We start from the raw sequence: 17,178 nt of genomic DNA, 5'->3' as shown, positions 1-17,178 counted from the left end.
AGCCAGGCCCCGCCCGCCCAGTTTCTCCTCCCGAGTCCGGCCCCGCCCGCCCCGCTTCCCCTCCCAGCCTGGCCCCGCCCGCCCAGTTTCTCCTCCCGAGTCCGGCCCCGCCCGCCCCGCTTTTCCTCCCGAGTCCGGCCCCGCCCGCCCAGTTTCTCCTCCCGAGTCCGGCCCCGGCCGCCCAGTTTCTCATCCCAGCTTGGCCCCGCCCGCCCAGCTTCCCCTCCCGAGCGAGGCCCCGCCCGCCCAGTTTCTCCTCCCGAGCGAGGCCCCGCCCGCCCGCTTCCCCTCCCAGCCAGGCCCCGCCCGCCCAGCTTCCCCTCCCGAACCCGGCCCCGCCCGCCCAGCTTCTCCTCCCAGCTTAGCCCCGCCCGCCCAGCTTCTCCTCCCAGCACGGCCCCGCCCGCCCAGTTTCTCCTCCCAGCCTGGCCCCGCCCGCCCAGTTTCTCCTCCCGAGTCCGGCCCCGCCCGCCCCGCTTCTCCTCCCGAGTCCGGCCCCGCCCGCCCAGCTTCCCCTCCCGAGTCCGGCCCCGCCCGCCCAGTTTCTCCTCCCGAGCGAGGCCCCGCCCGCCCAGTTTCTCCTCCCGAGTCCGGCCCCGGCCGCCCAGTTTCTCATCCCAGCTTGGCCCCGCCCGCCCAGCTTCCCCTCCCGAGCGAGGCCCCGCCCGCCCAGTTTCTCCTCCCAGCTTGGCCCCGCCCGCCCAGCTTCCCCTCCCGAACCCGGCCCCGCCCGCCCAGCTTCTGCTAGCGAGCTCGGCCCCGCCCGCCCAGCTTCCCCTCCCAGCTTCGCCCCGCCCGCCCAGTTTCTCCTCCCAGCCAGGCCCCGCCCGCCCAGTTTCTCCTCCCGAGTCCGGCCCCGCCCGCCCCGCTTCCCCTCCCAGCCAGGCCCCGCCCGCCCAGCTTCCCCTCCCGAACCCGGCCCCGCCCGCCCAGCTTCTCCTCACAGCTTAGCCCCGCCCGCCCAGTTTCTCCTCCCAGCACGGCCCCGCCCGCCCAGTTTCTCCTCCCAGCCAGGCCCCGCCCGCCCAGCTTCCCCTCCCGAACCCGGCCCCGCCCGCCCAGCTTCTGCTAGCGAGCTCGGCCCCGCCCGCCCAGCTTCCCCTCCCAGCTTGGCCCCGCCCGCCCAGTTTCTCCTCCCAGCACGGCCCCGCCCACCCAGCTTCCCCTCCCAGCCTGGCCCCGCCCGCCCAGTTTCTCCTCCCGAGTGCGGCCCCGCCCGCCCCGCTTCTCCTCCCGAGTCCGGCCCCGCCCGCCCAGCTTCCCCTCCCAGCTTGGCCCCGCCCGCCCAGTTTCTCCTCCCAGCACGGCCCCGCCCACCCAGCTTCCCCTCCCAGCCTGGCCCCGCCCGCCCAGTTTCTCCTCCCGAGTGCGGCCCCGCCCGCCCCGCTTCTCCTCCCGAGTCCGGCCCCGCCCGCCCAGCTTCCCCTCCCAGCTTGGCCCCGCCCGCCCAGTTTCTCCTCCCAGCCAGGCCCCGCCCGCCCAGTTTCTCCTCCCGAGTCTGGCCCCGCCCGCCCCGCTTCCCCTCCCAGCCAGGCCCCGCCCGCCCAGCTTCCCCTCCCGAACCCGGCACCGCCCGCCCAGCTTCTCCTCCCAGCTAAGCCCCGCCCGCCCAGTTTCTCCTCCCAGCACGGCCCCGCCCGCCCAGTTTCTCCTCCCAGCACGGCCCCGCCCGCCCAGTTTCTCCTCCCAGCACGGCCCCGCCCACCCAGCTTCCCCTCCCAGCCTGGCCCCGCCCGCCCAGTTTCTCCTCCCGAGTGCGGCCCCGCCCGCCCCGCTTCTCCTCCCGAGTCCGGCCCCGCCCGCCCAGCTTCCCCTCCCAGCTTGGCCCCGCCCGCCCAGTTTCTCCTCCCAGCACGGCCCCGCCCACCCAGCTTCCCCTCCCAGCCTGGCCCCGCCCGCCCAGTTTCTCCTCCCGAGTGCGGCCCCGCCCGCCCCGCTTCTCCTCCCGAGTCCGGCCCCGCCCGCCCAGCTTCCCCTCCCAGCTTGGCTCCGCCCGCCCAGTTTCTCCTCCCAGCCTGGCCCCGCCCGCCCAGTTTCTCCTCCCGAGTGCGGCCCCGCCTGCCCCGCTTCTCCTCCCAGCACGGCCCCGCCCGCCCAGTTTCTCCTCCCAGCCAGGCCCCGCCCGCCCAGCTTCCCCTCCCGAACCCGGCCCCGCCCGCCCAGCTTCTGCTAGCGAGCTCGGCCCCGCCCGCCCAGCTTCCCCTCCCAGCTTGGCCCCGCCCGCCCAGTTTCTCCTCCCAGCACGGCCCCGCCCACCCAGCTTCCCCTCCCAGCCTGGCCCCGCCCGCCCAGTTTCTCCTCCCGAGTGCGGCCCCGCCCGCCCCGCTTCTCCTCCCGAGTCCGGCCCCGCCCGCCCAGCTTCCCCTCCCAGCTTGGCCCCGCCCGCCCAGTTTCTCCTCCCAGCACGGCCCCGCCCACCCAGCTTCCCCTCCCAGCCTGGCCCCGCCCGCCCAGTTTCTCCTCCCGAGTGCGGCCCCGCCCGCCCCGCTTCTCCTCCCGAGTCCGGCCCCGCCCGCCCAGCTTCCCCTCCCAGCTTGGCCCCGCCCGCCCAGTTTCTCCTCCCAGCCAGGCCCCGCCCGCCCAGTTTCTCCTCCCGAGTCTGGCCCCGCCCGCCCCGCTTCCCCTCCCAGCCAGGCCCCGCCCGCCCAGCTTCCCCTCCCGAACCCGGCACCGCCCGCCCAGCTTCTCCTCCCAGCTAAGCCCCGCCCGCCCAGTTTCTCCTCCCAGCACGGCCCCGCCCGCCCAGTTTCTCCTCCCAGCACGGCCCCGCCCGCCCAGTTTCTCCTCCCAGCACGGCCCCGCCCACCCAGCTTCCCCTCCCAGCCTGGCCCCGCCCGCCCAGTTTCTCCTCCCGAGTGCGGCCCCGCCCGCCCCGCTTCTCCTCCCGAGTCCGGCCCCGCCCGCCCAGCTTCCCCTCCCAGCTTGGCCCCGCCCGCCCAGTTTCTCCTCCCAGCACGGCCCCGCCCACCCAGCTTCCCCTCCCAGCCTGGCCCCGCCCGCCCAGTTTCTCCTCCCGAGTGCGGCCCCGCCCGCCCCGCTTCTCCTCCCGAGTCCGGCCCCGCCCGCCCAGCTTCCCCTCCCAGCCGGGCTCCGCCCGCCCAGTTTCTCCTCCCAGCCTGGCCCCGCCCGCCCAGTTTCTCCTCCCGAGTGCGGCCCCGCCTGCCCCGCTTCTCCTCCCGAGCGAGGCCCCGCCCGCCCAGCTTCCCCTCCCAGCTTGGCCCCGCCCGCCCAGCTTCCCCTCCCGAACCCGGCCCCGCCCGCCCAGCTTCTGCTAGCGAGCTCGGCCCCGCCCGCCCAGCTTCCCCTCCCAGCTTGGCCCCGCCCGCCCAGTTTCTCCTCCCAGCCAGGCCCCGCCCGCCCAGTTTCTCCTCCCGAGTCCGGCCCCGCCCGCCCCGCTTCCCCTCCCAGCCAGGCCCCGCCCGCCCAGCTTCCCCTCCCGAACCCGGCCCCGCCCGCCCAGCTTCTCCTCCCAGCTTAGCCCCGCCCGCCCAGTTTCTCCTCCCAGCACGGCCCCGCCCTCCCAGTTTCTCCTCCCAGCACGGCCCCGCCCACCCAGCTTCCCCTCCCAGCCTGGCCCCTCCCGCCCAGTTTCTCCTCCCGAGTGCGGCCCCGCCCGCCCCGCTTCTCCTCCCGAGTACGGCCCCGCCCGCCCAGCTTCCCCTCCCAGCTTGGCCCCGCCCGCCCAGCTTCCCCTCCCAGCCAGGCCCCGCCCGCCCAGTTTCTCCTCCCGAGCCCGGCCCCGCCCGCTCCGCTTCCCCTCCCAGCCAGGCCCCGCCCGCCCAGTTTCTCCTCCCGAGTCCGGCCCCGCCCGCCCAGTTTCTCCTCCCGAGCCCGGCCCCGCCCGCCCCGCTTCCCCTCCCAGCCAGGCCCCGCCCGCCCAGTTTCTCCTCCCGAGTCCGGCCCCGCCCGCCCAGTTTCTCCTCCCGAGCCCGGCCCCGCCCTCCCCGCTTCCCCTCCCAGCTTGGCCCCGCCCGCCCAGTTTCTCCTCCCGAGCGAGGCCCCGCCCGCCCAGCTTCCCCTCCCGAATCCGGCCCCGCCCGCCCATGTTCCCCTCCCAGCCAGGCCCCGCCCGCCCAGTTTCTCCACCCAGCTTGGCTCCGCCCGCCCAGCTTCCCCTCCCGATCCCGGCCCCGCCCGCCCATGTTCCCCTCCCAGCCAGGCCCCGCCCGCCCAGTTTCTCCTCCCAGCTTGGCCCCGCACGCCCAGCTTCCCCTCCCGATCCCGGCCCCGCCCGCCCATGTTCCCCTCCCAGCTTGGCCCCGCCCGCCCAGTTTCTCCTCCCGAACCCGGCCCCGCCCGCCAAGCTTCTCCTAGCGAGCCCGGCCCCGCCCGCCCAACTTCCCCTCCAAGCCAGGCCCCGCCCGCCCCGCTTCCCCTCCCGAGTCCGGACCCGCCCGCCCAGTTTCTCCTCCCGAGCTTGGCCCCGCCCGCCCAGCTTCCCATCCCGAGCGAGGCCCCGCCCGCCCAGTTTCTCCTCCCAGCTTGGCCCCGCCCGCCCAGCTTCCCCTCCCGAACCCGGCCCCGCCCGCCCAGCTTCTGCTAGCGAGCTCGGCCCCGCCCGCCCAGCTTCCCCTCCCAGCTTGGCCCCGCCCGCCCAGTTTCTCCTCCCAGCCAGGCCCCGCCCGCCCAGTTTCTCCTCCCGAGTCCGGCCCCGCCCGCCCCGCTTCCCCTCCCAGCCAGGCCCCGCCCGCCCAGCTTCCCCTCCCGAACCCGGCCCCGCCCGCCCAGCTTCTCCTCCCAGCTTAGCCCCGCCCGCCCAGTTTCTCCTCCCAGCACGGCCCCGCCCGCCCAGTTTCTCCTCCCAGCCAGGCCCCGCCCGCCCAGCTTCCCCTCCCGAACCCGGCCCCGCCCGCCCAGCTTCTGCTAGCGAGCTCGGCCCCGCCCGCCCAGCTTCCCCTCCCAGCTTGGCCCCGCCCGCCCAGTTTCTCCTCCCAGCACGGCCCCGCCCACCCAGCTTCCCCTCCCAGCCTGGCCCCGCCCGCCCAGTTTCTCCTCCCGAGTGCGGCCCCGCCCGCCCCGCTTCTCCTCCCGAGTCCGGCCCCGCCCGCCCAGCTTCCCCTCCCAGCTTGGCCCCGCCCGCCCAGCTTCCCCTCCCAGCCAGGCCCCGCCCGCCCAGTTTCTCCTCCCGAGCCCGGCCCCGCCCGCTCCGCTTCCCCTCCCAGCCAGGCCCCGCCCGCCCAGTTTCTCCTCCCAGCTTGGCCCCGCCCGCCCAGCTTCCCCTCCCGATCCCGGCCCCGCCCGCCCATGTTCCCCTCCCAGCCTGGCCCCGCCCGCCCAGTTTCTCCTCCCGAGCGAGGCCCCGCCCGCCCAGCTTCCCCTCCCAGCCTGGCCCCGCCCGCCCAGCTTCCCATCCCGAGCGAGGCCCCGCCCGCCCAGTTTCTCCTCCCAGCTTGGCCCCGCCCGCCCAGCTTCCCCTCCCGTACCCAGCCCCGCCCGCCAAGCTTCTCCTAGCGAGCTCGGCCCCGCCCGCCCCGCTTCCCCTCCCAGCCAGGCCCCGCCCGCCCAGTTTCTCCTCCCGAGTCCGGCCCCGCCCGCCCCGCTTCCCCTCCCAAATCCGGCCCCGCCCGCCCATGTTCCCCTCCCAGCCAGGCCCCGCCCGCCCAGTTTCTCCTCCCAGCTTGGCCCCGCCCGCCCAGTTTCTCCTCCCAGCCAGACCCCGCCCGCCCAGCTTCCCCTCCCGAACCCGGCCCCGCCCGCCCAGCTTCTGCTAGCGAGCTCGGCCCCGCCCGCCCAGCTTCCCCTCCCAGCTTGGCCCCGCCCGCCCAGTTTCTCCTCCCAGCACGGCCCCGCCCACCCAGCTTCCCCTCCCAGCCTGGCCCCGCCCGCCCAGTTTCTCCTCCCGAGTGCGGCCCCGCCCGCCCCGCTTCTCCTCCCGAGTCCGGCCCCGCCCGCCCAGCTTCCCCTCCCAGCTTGGCCCCGCCCGCCCAGCTTCCCCTCCCAGCCAGGCCCCGCCCGCCCAGTTTCTCCTCCCGAGTGCGGCCCCGCCCGCTCCGCTTCTCCTCCCAGCCAGGCCCCGCCCGCCCAGTTTCTCCTCCCGAGTCCGGCCCCGCCCGCCCAGTTTCTCCTCCCGAGCCCGGCCCCGCCCGCCCCGCTTCCCCTCCCAGCTTGGCCCCGCCCGCCCAGTTTCTCCTCCCGAGCGAGGCCCCGCCCGCCCAGTTTCTCCTCCCGAGCGAGGCCCCGCCCGCCCAGCTTCCCCTCCCGAATCCGGCCCCGCCCGCCCATGTTCCCCTCCCAGCCAGGCCCCGCCCGCCCAGTTTCTCCTCCCAGCTTGGCCCCGCCCGCCCAGTTTCTCCTCCCAGCCAGGCCCCGCCCGCCCAGCTTCCCCTCCCGAACCCGGCCCCGCCCGCCCAGCTTCTGCTAGCGAGCTCGGCCCCGCCCGCCCAGCTTCCCCTCCCAGCTTGGCCCCGCCCGCCCAGTTTCTCCTCCCAGCACGACCCCGCCCACCCAGCTTCCCCTCCCAGCCTGGCCCCGCCCGCCCAGTTTCTCCTCCCGAGTGCGGCCCCGCCCGCCCCGCTTCTCCTCCCGAGTCCGGCCCCGCCCGCCCAGCTTCCCCTCCCAGCTTGGCCCCGCCCGCCCAGCTTCCCCTCCCAGCCAGGCCCCGCCCGCCCAGTTTCTCCTCCCGAGCCCGTCCCCGCCCGCTCCGCTTCCCCTCCCAGCCAGGCCCCGCCCGCCCAGTTTCTCCTCCCGAGCTCGGCCCCGCCCGCCCAGCTTCCCCTCCCAGCTTGGCCCCGCCCGCCCAGTTTCTCCTCCAGAGCTCGGCCCCGCCCGCCCCGCTTCCCCTCCCAGCTTGGCCCCGCCCGCCCCGCTTCCCATCCCGAGCGAGGCCCCGCCCGCCCAGTTTCTCCTCCCAGCTTGGCCCCGCCCGCCCAGCTTCCCCTCCCGAACCCGGCCCCGCCCGCCAAGCTTCTCCTAGCGAGCTCGGCCCCGCCCGCCCCGCTTCCCCTCCCAGCCAGGCCCCGCCCGCCCAGTTTCTCCTCCCGAGTTCGGCCCCGCCCGCCCCGCTTCCCCTCCCAGCCAGGCCCCGCCCGCCCAGCTTCCCCTCCCGAACCCGGCCCCGCCCGCCCAGCTTCTCCTCCCAGCTTAGCCCCGCCCGCCCAGTTTCTCCTCCCGAGCGAGGCCCCGCCCGCCCCGCTTCCCCTCCCAGCCTGGCCCCGCCCGCCCAGCTTCCCATCCCGAGCGAGGCCCCGCCCGCCCAGTTTCTCCTCCCAGCTTGGCCCCGCCCGCCCAGCTTCCCCTCCCGTACCCAGCCCCGCCCGCCAAGCTTCTCCTAGCGAGCTCGGCCCCGCCCGCCCCGCTTCCCCTCCCAGCCAGGCCCCGCCCGCCCAGTTTCTCCTCCCGAGTCCGGCCCCGCCCGCCCCGCTTCCCCTCCCAGCCAGGCCCGCCCGCCCAGTTTCTCCTCCCAGCTTGGCCCCGCACGCCCAGCTTCCCCTCCCGATCCCGGCCCCGCCCGCCCATGTTCCCCTCCCAGCTTGGCCCCGCCCGCCCAGTTTCTCCTCCCGAACCCGGCCCCGCCCGCCAAGCTTCTCCTAGCGAGCCCGGCCCCGCCCGCCCAGCTTCCCCTCCAAGCCAGGCCCCGCCCGCCCCGCTTCCCCTCCCGAGTCCGGACCCGCCCGCCCAGTTTCTCCTCCCGAGCTTGGCCCCGCCCGCCCAGCTTCCCATCCCGAGCGAGGCCCCGCCCGCCCAGTTTCTCCTCCCAGCTTGGCCCCGCCCGCCCAGCTTCCCCTCCCGAACCCGGCCCCGCCCGCCCAGCTTCTGCTAGCGAGCTCGGCCCCGCCCGCCCAGCTTCCCCTCCCAGCTTGGCCCCGCCCGCCCAGTTTCTCCTCACAGCCAGGCCCCGCCCGCCCAGTTTCTCCTCCCGAGTCCGGCCCCGCCCGCCCCGCTTCCCCTCCCAGCCAGGCCCCGCCCGCCCAGCTTCCCCTCCCGAACCCGGCCCCGCCCGCCCAGCTTCTCCTCCCAGCTTAGCCCCGCCCGCCCAGTTTCTCCTCCCAGCACGGCCCCGCCCGCCCAGTTTCTCCTCCCAGCCAGGCCCCGCCCGCCCAGCTTCCCCTCCAAGCCAGGCCCCGCCCGCCCCGCTTCCCCTCCCGAGTCCGGACCCGCCCGCCCAGTTTCTCCTCCCGAGCTTGGCCCCGCCCGCCCAGCTTCCCATCCCGAGCGAGGCCCCGCCCGCCCAGTTTCTCCTCCCAGCTTGGCCCCGCCCGCCCAGCTTCCCCTCCCGAACCCGGCCCCGCCCGCCCAGCTTCTGCTAGCGAGCTCGGCCCCGCCCGCCCAGCTTCCCCTCCCAGCTTGGCCCCGCCCGCCCAGTTTCTCCTCCCAGCCAGGCCCCGCCCGCCCAGTTTCTCCTCCCGAGTCCGGCCCCGCCCGCCCCGCTTCCCCTCCCAGCCAGGCCCCGCCCGCCCAGCTTCCCCTCCCGAACCCGGCCCCGCCCGCCCAGCTTCTCCTCCCAGCTTAGCCCCGCCCGCCCAGTTTCTCCTCCCAGCACGGCCCCGCCCGCCCAGTTTCTCCTCCCAGCCAGGCCCCGCCCGCCCAGCTTCCCCTCCCGAACCCGGCCCCGCCCGCCCAGCTTCTGCTAGCGAGCTCGGCCCCGCCCGCCCAGCTTCCCCTCCCAGCTTGGCCCCGCCCGCCCAGTTTCTCCTCCCAGCACGGCCCCGCCCACCCAGCTTCCCCTCCCAGCCTGGCCCCGCCCGCCCAGTTTCTCCTCCCGAGTGCGGCCCCGCCCGCCCCGCTTCTCCTCCCGAGTCCGGCCCCGCCCGCCCAGCTTCCCCTCCCAGCTTGGCCCCGCCCGCCCAGCTTCCCCTCCCAGCCAGGCCCCGCCCGCCCAGTTTCTCCTCCCGAGCCCGGCCCCGCCCGCTCCGCTTCCCCTCCCAGCCAGGCCCCGCCCGCCCAGTTTCTCCTCCCGAGTCCGGCCCCGCCCGCCCAGTTTCTCCTCCCGAGCCCGGCCCCGCCCGCCCCGCTTCCCCTCCCAGCCAGGCCCCGCCCGCCCAGTTTCTCCTCCCGAGTCCGGCCCCGCCCGCCCAGTTTCTCCTCCCGAGCCCGGCCCCGCCCGCCCCGCTTCCCCTCCCAGCTTGGCCCCGCCCGCCCAGTTTCTCCTCCCGAGCGAGGCCCCGCCCGCCCAGCTTCCCCTCCCGAAGCCGGCCCCGCCCGCCCATGTTCCCCTCCCAGCCAGGCCCCGCCCGCCCAGTTTCTCCACCCAGCTTGGCTCCGGCCGCCCAGCTTCCCCTCCCGATCCCGGCCCCGCCCGCCCATGTTCCCCTCCCAGCCAGGCCCCGCCCGCCCAGTTTCTCCTCCCAGCTTGGCCCCGCACGCCCAGCTTCCCCTCCCGATCCCGGCCCCGCCCGCCCATGTTCCCCTCCCAGCTTGGCCCCGCCCGCCCAGTTTCTCCTCCCGAACCCGGCCCCGCCCGCCAAGCTTCTCCTAGCGAGCCCGGCCCCGCCCGCCCAGCTTCCCCTCCAAGCCAGGCCCCGCCCGCCCCGCTTCCCCTCCCGAGTCCGGACCCGCCCGCCCAGTTTCTCCTCCCGAGCTTGGCCCCGCCCGCCCAGCTTCCCATCCCGAGCGAGGCCCCGCCCGCCCAGTTTCTCCTCCCAGCTTGGCCCCGCCCGCCCAGCTTCCCCTCCCGAACCCGGCCCCGCCCGCCCAGCTTCTGCTAGCGAGCTCGGCCCCGCCCGCCCAGCTTCCCCTTCCAGCTTGGCCCCGCCCGCCCAGTTTCTCCTCCCAGCCAGGCCCCGCCCGCCCAGTTTCTCCTCCCGAGTCCGGCCCCGCCCGCCCCGCTTCCCCTCCCAGCCAGGCCCCGCCCGCCCAGCTTCCCCTCCCGAACCCGGCCCCGCCCGCCCAGCTTCTCCTCCCAGCTTAGCCCCGCCCGCCCAGTTTCTCCTCCCAGCACGGCCCCGCCCGCCCAGTTTCTCCTCCCAGCCAGGCCCCGCCCGCCCAGCTTCCCCTCCCGAACCCGGCCCCGCCCGCCCAGCTTCTGCTAGCGAGCTCGGCCCCGCCCGCCCAGCTTCCCCTCCCAGCTTGGCCCCGCCCGCCCAGTTTCTCCTCCCAGCACGGCCCCGCCCACCCAGCTTCCCCTCCCAGCCTGGCCCCGCCCGCCCAGTTTCTCCTCCCGAGTGCGGCCCCGCCCGCCCCGCTTCTCCTCCCGAGTCCGGCCCCGCCCGCCCAGCTTCCCCTCCCAGCTTGGCCCCGCCCGCCCAGCTTCCCCTCCCAGCCAGGCCCCGCCCGCCCAGTTTCTCCTCCCGAGCCCGGCCCCGCCCGCTCCGCTTCCCCTCCCAGCCAGGCCCCGCCCGCCCAGTTTCTCCTCCCAGCTTGGCCCCGCCCGCCCAGCTTCCCCTCCCGATCCCGGCCCCGCCCGCCCATGTTCCCCTCCCAGCCTGGCCCCGCCCGCCCAGTTTCTCCTCCCGAGCGAGGCCCCGCCCGCCCAGCTTCCCCTCCCAGCCTGGCCCCGCCCGCCCAGCTTCCCATCCCGAGCGAGGCCCCGCCCGCCCAGTTTCTCCTCCCAGCTTGGCCCCGCCCGCCCAGCTTCCCCTCCCGTACCCAGCCCCGCCCGCCAAGCTTCTCCTAGCGAGCTCGGCCCCGCCCGCCCCGCTTCCCCTCCCAGCCAGGCCCCGCCCGCCCAGTTTCTCCTCCCGAGTCCGGCCCCGCCCGCCCCGCTTCCCCTCCCAGCCTGGCCCCGCCCGCCCAGTTTCTCCTCCCGAGTCCGGCCCCGCCCGCCCCGCTTTTCCTCCCGAGTCCGGCCCCGCCCGCCCAGTTTCTCCTCCCGAGTCCGGCCCCGGCCGCCCAGTTTCTCATCCCAGCTTGGCCCCGCCCGCCCAGCTTCCCCTCCCGAGCGAGGCCCCGCCCGCCCAGTTTCTCCTCCCGAGCGAGGCCCCGCCCGCCCGCTTCCCCTCCCAGCCAGGCCCCGCCCGCCCAGCTTCCCCTCCCGAACCCGGCCCCGCCCGCCCAGCTTCTCCTCCCAGCTTAGCCCCGCCCGCCCAGCTTCTCCTCCCAGCACGGCCCCGCCCGCCCAGTTTCTCCTCCCAGCCTGGCCCCGCCCGCCCAGTTTCTCCTCCCGAGTCCGGCCCCGCCCGCCCCGCTTCTCCTCCCGAGTCCGGCCCCGCCCGCCCAGCTTCCCCTCCCGAGTCCGGCCCCGCCCGCCCAGTTTCTCCTCCCGAGCGAGGCCCCGCCCGCCCAGTTTCTCCTCCCGAGTCCGGCCCCGGCCGCCCAGTTTCTCATCCCAGCTTGGCCCCGCCCGCCCAGCTTCCCCTCCCGAGCGAGGCCCCGCCCGCCCAGTTTCTCCTCCCAGCTTGGCCCCGCCCGCCCAGCTTCCCCTCCCGAACCCGGCCCCGCCCGCCCAGCTTCTGCTAGCGAGCTCGGCCCCGCCCGCCCAGCTTCCCCTCCCAGCTTCGCCCCGCCCGCCCAGTTTCTCCTCCCAGCCAGGCCCCGCCCGCCCAGTTTCTCCTCCCGAGTCCGGCCCCGCCCGCCCCGCTTCCCCTCCCAGCCAGGCCCCGCCCGCCCAGCTTCCCCTCCCGAACCCGGCCCCGCCCGCCCAGCTTCTCCTCACAGCTTAGCCCCGCCCGCCCAGTTTCTCCTCCCAGCACGGCCCCGCCCGCCCAGTTTCTCCTCCCAGCCAGGCCCCGCCCGCCCAGCTTCCCCTCCCGAACCCGGCCCCGCCCGCCCAGCTTCTGCTAGCGAGCTCGGCCCCGCCCGCCCAGCTTCCCCTCCCAGCTTGGCCCGCCCGCCCAGTTTCTCCTCCCAGCACGGCCCCGCCCACCCAGCTTCCCCTCCCAGCCTGGCCCCGCCCGCCCAGTTTCTCCTCCCGAGTGCGGCCCCGCCCGCCCCGCTTCTCCTCCCGAGTCCGGCCCCGCCCGCCCAGCTTCCCCTCCCAGCTTGGCCCCGCCCGCCCAGTTTCTCCTCCCAGCACGGCCCCGCCCACCCAGCTTCCCCTCCCAGCCTGGCCCCGCCCGCCCAGTTTCTCCTCCCGAGTGCGGCCCCGCCCGCCCCGCTTCTCCTCCCGAGTCCGGCCCCGCCCGCCCAGCTTCCCCTCCCAGCTTGGCCCCGCCCGCCCAGTTTCTCCTCCCAGCCAGGCCCCGCCCGCCCAGTTTCTCCTCCCGAGTCTGGCCCCGCCCGCCCCGCTTCCCCTCCCAGCCAGGCCCCGCCCGCCCAGCTTCCCCTCCCGAACCCGGCCCCGCCCGCCCAGCTTCTCCTCCCAGCTAAGCCCCGCCCGCCCAGTTTCTCCTCCCAGCACGGCCCCGCCCGCCCAGTTTCTCCTCCCAGCACGGCCACGCCCACCCAGCTTCCCCTCCCAGCCTGGCCCCGCCCGCCCAGTTTCTCCTCCCGAGTGCGGCCCCGCCTGCCCCGCTTCTCCTCCCGAGCGAGGCCCCGCCCGCCCAGCTTCCCCTCCCAGCTTGGCCCCGCCCGCCCAGCTTCTCCTCACAGCTTACCCCGCCCGCCCAGTTTCTCCTCCCAGCACGGCCCCGCCCGCCCAGTTTCTCCTCCCAGCCAGGCCCCGCCCGCCCAGCTTCCCCTCCCGAACCCGGCCCCGCCCGCCCAGCTTCTGCTAGCGAGCTCGGCCCCGCCCGCCCAGCTTCCCCTCCCAGCTTGGCCCCGCCCGCCCAGTTTCTCCTCCCAGCCAGGCCCCGCCCGCCCAGTTTCTCCTCCCGAGTCCGGCCCCGCCCGCCCCGCTTCCCCTCCCAGCCAGGCCCCGCCCGCCCAGCTTCCCCTCCCGAACCCGGCCCCGCCCGCCCAGCTTCTCCTCCCAGCTTAGCCCCGCCCGCCCAGTTTCTCCTCCCAGCACGGCCCCGCCCTCCCAGTTTCTCCTCCCAGCACGGCCCCGCCCACCCAGCTTCCCCTCCCAGCCTGGCCCCGCCCGCCCAGTTTCTCCTCCCGAGTGCGGCCCCGCCCGCCCCGCTTCTCCTCCCAGTACGGCCCCGCCCGCCCAGCTTCCCCTCCCAGCTTGGCCCCGCCCGCCCAGCTTCCCCTCCCAGCCAGGCCCCGCCCGCCCAGTTTCTCCTCCCGAGCCCGGCCCCGCCCGCTCCGCTTCCCCTCCCAGCCAGGCCCCGCCCGCCCAGTTTCTCCTCCCGAGTCCGGCCCCGCCCGCCCAGTTTCTCCTCCCGAGCCCGGCCCCGCCCGCCCCGCTTCCCCTCCCAGCCAGGCCCCGCCCGCCCAGTTTCTCCTCCCGAGTCCGGCCCCGCCCGCCCAGTTTCTCCTCCCGAGCCCGGCCCCGCCCGCCCCGCTTCCCCTCCCAGCTTGGCCCCGCCCGCCCAGTTTCTCCTCCCGAGCGAGGCCCCGCCCGCCCAGCTTCCCCTCCCGAATCCGGCCCCGCCCGCCCATGTTCCCCTCCCAGCCAGGCCCCGCCCGCCCAGTTTCTCCACCCAGCTTGGCTCCGGCCGCCCAGCTTCCCCTCCCGATCCCGGCCCCGCCCGCCCATGTTCCCCTCCCAGCCAGGCCCCGCCCGCCCAGTTTCTCCTCCCAGCTTGGCCCCGCACGCCCAGCTTCCCCTCCCGATCCCGGCCCCGCCCGCCCATGTTCCCCTCCCAGCTTGGCCCCGCCCGCCCAGTTTCTCCTCCCGAACCCGGCCCCGCCCGCCAAGCTTCTCCTAGCGAGCCCGGCCCCGCCCGCCCAGCTTCCCCTCCAAGCCAGGCCCCGCCCGCCCCGCTTCGCCTCCCGAGTCCGGACCCGCCCGCCCAGTTTCTCCTCCCGAGCTTGGCCCCGCCCGCCCAGCTTCCCATCCCGAGCGAGGCCCCGCCCGCCCAGTTTCTCCTCCCAGCTTGGCCCCGCCCGCCCAGCTTCCCCTCCCGAACCCGGCCCCGCCCGCCCAGCTTCTGCTAGCGAGCTCGGCCCCGCCCGCCCAGCTTCCCCTCCCAGCTTGGCCCCGCCCGCCCAGTTTCTCCTCCCGAGCGAGGCCCCGCCCGCCCAGCTTCCCCTCCCGAATCCGGCCCTGCCCGCCCATGTTCCCCTCCCAGTCAGGCCCCGCCCGCCCAGTTTCTCCTCCCAGCTTGGCCCCGCCCGCTCAGCTTCCCCTCCCGATCCCGGCCCCGCCCGCCCATGTTCCCCTCCCAGCCAGGCCCCGCCCGCCCAGTTTCTCCTCCCAGCTTGGCCCCGCCCGCCCAGCTTCCCCTCCCGATCCCGGCCCCGCCCGCCCATGTTCCCCTCCCAGCCTGGCCCCGCCCGCCCAGTTTCTCCTCCCGAGCGAGGCCCCGCCCGCCCAGCTTCCCCTCCCAGCCTGGCCCCGCCCGCCCAGCTTCCCATCCCGAGCGAGGCCCCGCCCGCCCAGTTTCTCCTCCCAGCTTGGCCCCGCCCGCCCAGCTTCCCCTCCCGTACCCAGCCCCGCCCGCCAAGCTTCTCCTAGCGAGCTCGGCCCCGCCCGCCCCGCTTCCCCTCCCAGCCAGGCCCCGCCCGCCCAGTTTCTCCTCCCGAGTCCGGCCCCGCCCGCCCCGCTTCCCCTCCCAGCCTGGCCCCGCCCGCCCAGTTTCTCCTCCCGAGTCCGGCCCCGCCCGCCCCGCTTTTCCTCCCGAGTCCGGCCCCGCCCGCCCAGTTTCTCCTCCCGAGTCCGGCCCCGGCCGCCCAGTTTCTCATCCCAGCTTGGCCCCGCCCGCCCAGCTTCCCCTCCCGAGCGAGGCCCCGCCCGCCCAGTTTCTCCTCCCGAGCGAGGCCCCGCCCGCCCGCTTCCCCTCCCAGCCAGGCCCCGCCCGCCCAGCTTCCCCTCCCGAACCCGGCCCCGCCCGCCCAGCTTCTCCTCCCAGCTTAGCCCCGCCCGCCCAGCTTCTCCTCCCAGCACGGCCCCGCCCGCCCAGTTTCTCCTCCCAGCCTGGCCCCGCCCGCCCAGTTTCTCCTCCCGAGTCCGGCCCCGCCCGCCCCGCTTCTCCTCCCGAGTCCGGCCCCGCCCGCCCAGCTTCCCCTCCCGAGTCCGGCCCCGCCCGCCCAGTTTCTCCTCCCGAGCGAGGCCCCGCCCGCCCAGTTTCTCATCCCAGCTTGGCCCCGCCCGCCCAGCTTCCCCTCCCGAGCGAGGCCCCGCCCGCCCAGTTTCTCCTCCCGAGCGAGGCCCCGCCCGCCCAGCTTCCCCTCCCGAATCCGGCCCTGCCCGCCCATGTTCCCCTCCCAGTCAGGCCCCGCCCGCCCAGTTTCTCCTCCCAGCTTGGCCCCGCCCGCTCAGCTTCCCCTCCCGATCCCGGCCCCGCCCGCCCATGTTCCCCTCCCAGCCAGGCCCCGCCCGCCCAGTTTCTCCTCCCAGCTTGGCCCCGCCCGCCCAGCTTCCCCTCCCGATCCCGGCCCCGCCCGCCCATGTTCCCCTCCCAACTTGGCCCCGCCCGCCCAGTTTCTCCTCCCGAACCCGGCCCCGCCCGCCAAGCTTCTCCTAGCGAGCCCGGCCCCGCCCGCCCAGCTTCCCCTCCCGCCCAGTTTCTCCTCACAGCCAGGCCCCGCCTGCCCAGTTTCTCCTCCCGAGTCCGGCCCCGCCCGCCCCGCTTCCCCTCCCAGCCAGGCCCCGCCCGCCCAGCTTCCCCTCCCGAACCCGGCCCCGCCCGCCCAGCTTCTCCTCCCAGCTAAGCCCCGCCCGCCCAGTTTCTCCTCCCAGCACGGCCCCGCCCGCCCAGTTTCTCCTCCCAGCACGGCCCCGCCCACCCAGCTTCCCCTCCCAGCCTGGCCCCGCCCGCCCAGTTTCTCCTCCCGAGTGCGGCCCCGCCCGCCCCGCTTCTCCTCCCGAGCGAGGCCCCGCCCGCCCAGCTTCCCCTCCCAACTTGGCCCCGCCCGCCCAGCTTCCCCTCCCGAACCCGGCCCCGCCCGCCCAGCTTCTGCTAGCGAGCTCGGCCCCGCCCGCCCAACTTCCCCTCCCAGCTTGGCCCCGCCCGCCCAGTTTCTCCTCCCAGCCAGGCCCCGCCCGCCCAGTTTCTCCTCCCGAGTCCGGCCCCGCCCGCCCCGCTTCCCCTCCCAGCCAGGCCCCGCCCGCCCAGCTTCCCCTCCCGAACCCGGCCCCGCCCGCCCAGCTTCTCCTCCCAGCTTACCCCGCCCGCCCAGTTTCTCCTCCCAGCACGGCCCCGCCCGCCCAGTTTCCCCTCCCAGCCAGGCCCCGCCCGCCCAGTTTCTCCTCCCAGCTTGGCCCCGCCCTCCCAGTTTCTCCTCCCAGCCAGGCCCCGCCCGCCCAGCTTCCCCTTCCGAACCCGGCCCCGCCCGCCCAGCTTCTGCTAGCGAGCTCGGCCCCGCCCGCCCAGCTTCCCCTCCCAGCTTGGCCCCACCCGCCCAGTTTCTCCTCCCAGCACGGCCCCGCCCACCCAGCTTCCCCTCCCAGCCTGGCCCCGCCCGCCCAGTTTCTCCTCCGGAGTGCGGCCCCGCCCGCCCCGCTTCTCCTCCCGAGTCCGGCCCCGCCCGCCCAGCTTCCCCTCCCAGCTTGGCCCCGCCCGCCCAGCTTCCCCTCCAAGCCAGGCCCCGCCCGCCCAGTTTCTCCTCCCGAGCCCGGCCCCGCCCGCTCCGCTTCCCCTCCCAGCCAGGCCCCGCCCGCCCAGTTTCTCCTCCCGAGTCCGGCCCCGCCCGCCCAGTTTCTCCTCCCGAGCCCGGCCCCGCCCGCCCAGCTTCTCCTCCCAGCTTAGCCCCGCCCGCCCAGTTTCTCCTCCCAGCACGGCCCCGCCCGCCCAGTTTCTCCTCCCAGCACGGCCCCGCCCACCCTGCTTCCCCTCCCAGCCTGGCCCCGCCCGCCCAGTTTCTCCTCCCGAGTGCGGCCCCGCCCGCTCCGCTTCCCCTCCCAGCCGGGCCCCGCCCGCCCAGTTTCTCCTCCCGAGTCCGGCCCCGCCCGCCCAGTTTCTCCTCCCGAGCCCGGCCCCGCCCGCCCAGTTTCTCCTCCCGAGCGAGGCCCCGCCCGCCCAGCTTCCCCTCCGGAATCCGGCCCCGCCCGCCCATGTTCCCCTCCCAGCCAGGCCCCGCCCGCCCAGTTTCTCCTCCCAGCTTGGCCCCGCCCGCCCAGTTTCTCCTCCCAGCCAGGCCCCGCCCGCCCAGCTTCCCCTCCCAGCTTGGCCCCGCCCGCCCAGTTTCTCCTCCCAGCCAGGCCCCGCCCGCCCAGTTTCTCCTCCCAGCTTGGCCCCGCCCGCCCAGTTTCTCCTCCCAGCTTGGCCCCGCCCGCCCAGTTTCTCCTCCCGAGCCCGGCCCCGCCCGCCCCGCTTCCCCTCCCAGCTTGGCCCCGCCCGCCCAGTTTCTCCTCCCGAGCGCGGCCCCGCCCGCCCA

Source organism: Pelodiscus sinensis, chromosome 15 (assembly GCF_052426305.1).
Source record: "Pelodiscus sinensis isolate ZL-2025 chromosome 15, ASM5242630v1, whole genome shotgun sequence".
Classification (NCBI taxonomy): Eukaryota; Metazoa; Chordata; order Testudines; family Trionychidae; genus Pelodiscus; species Pelodiscus sinensis.
This window is presented reverse-complemented; position numbering follows the sequence as displayed.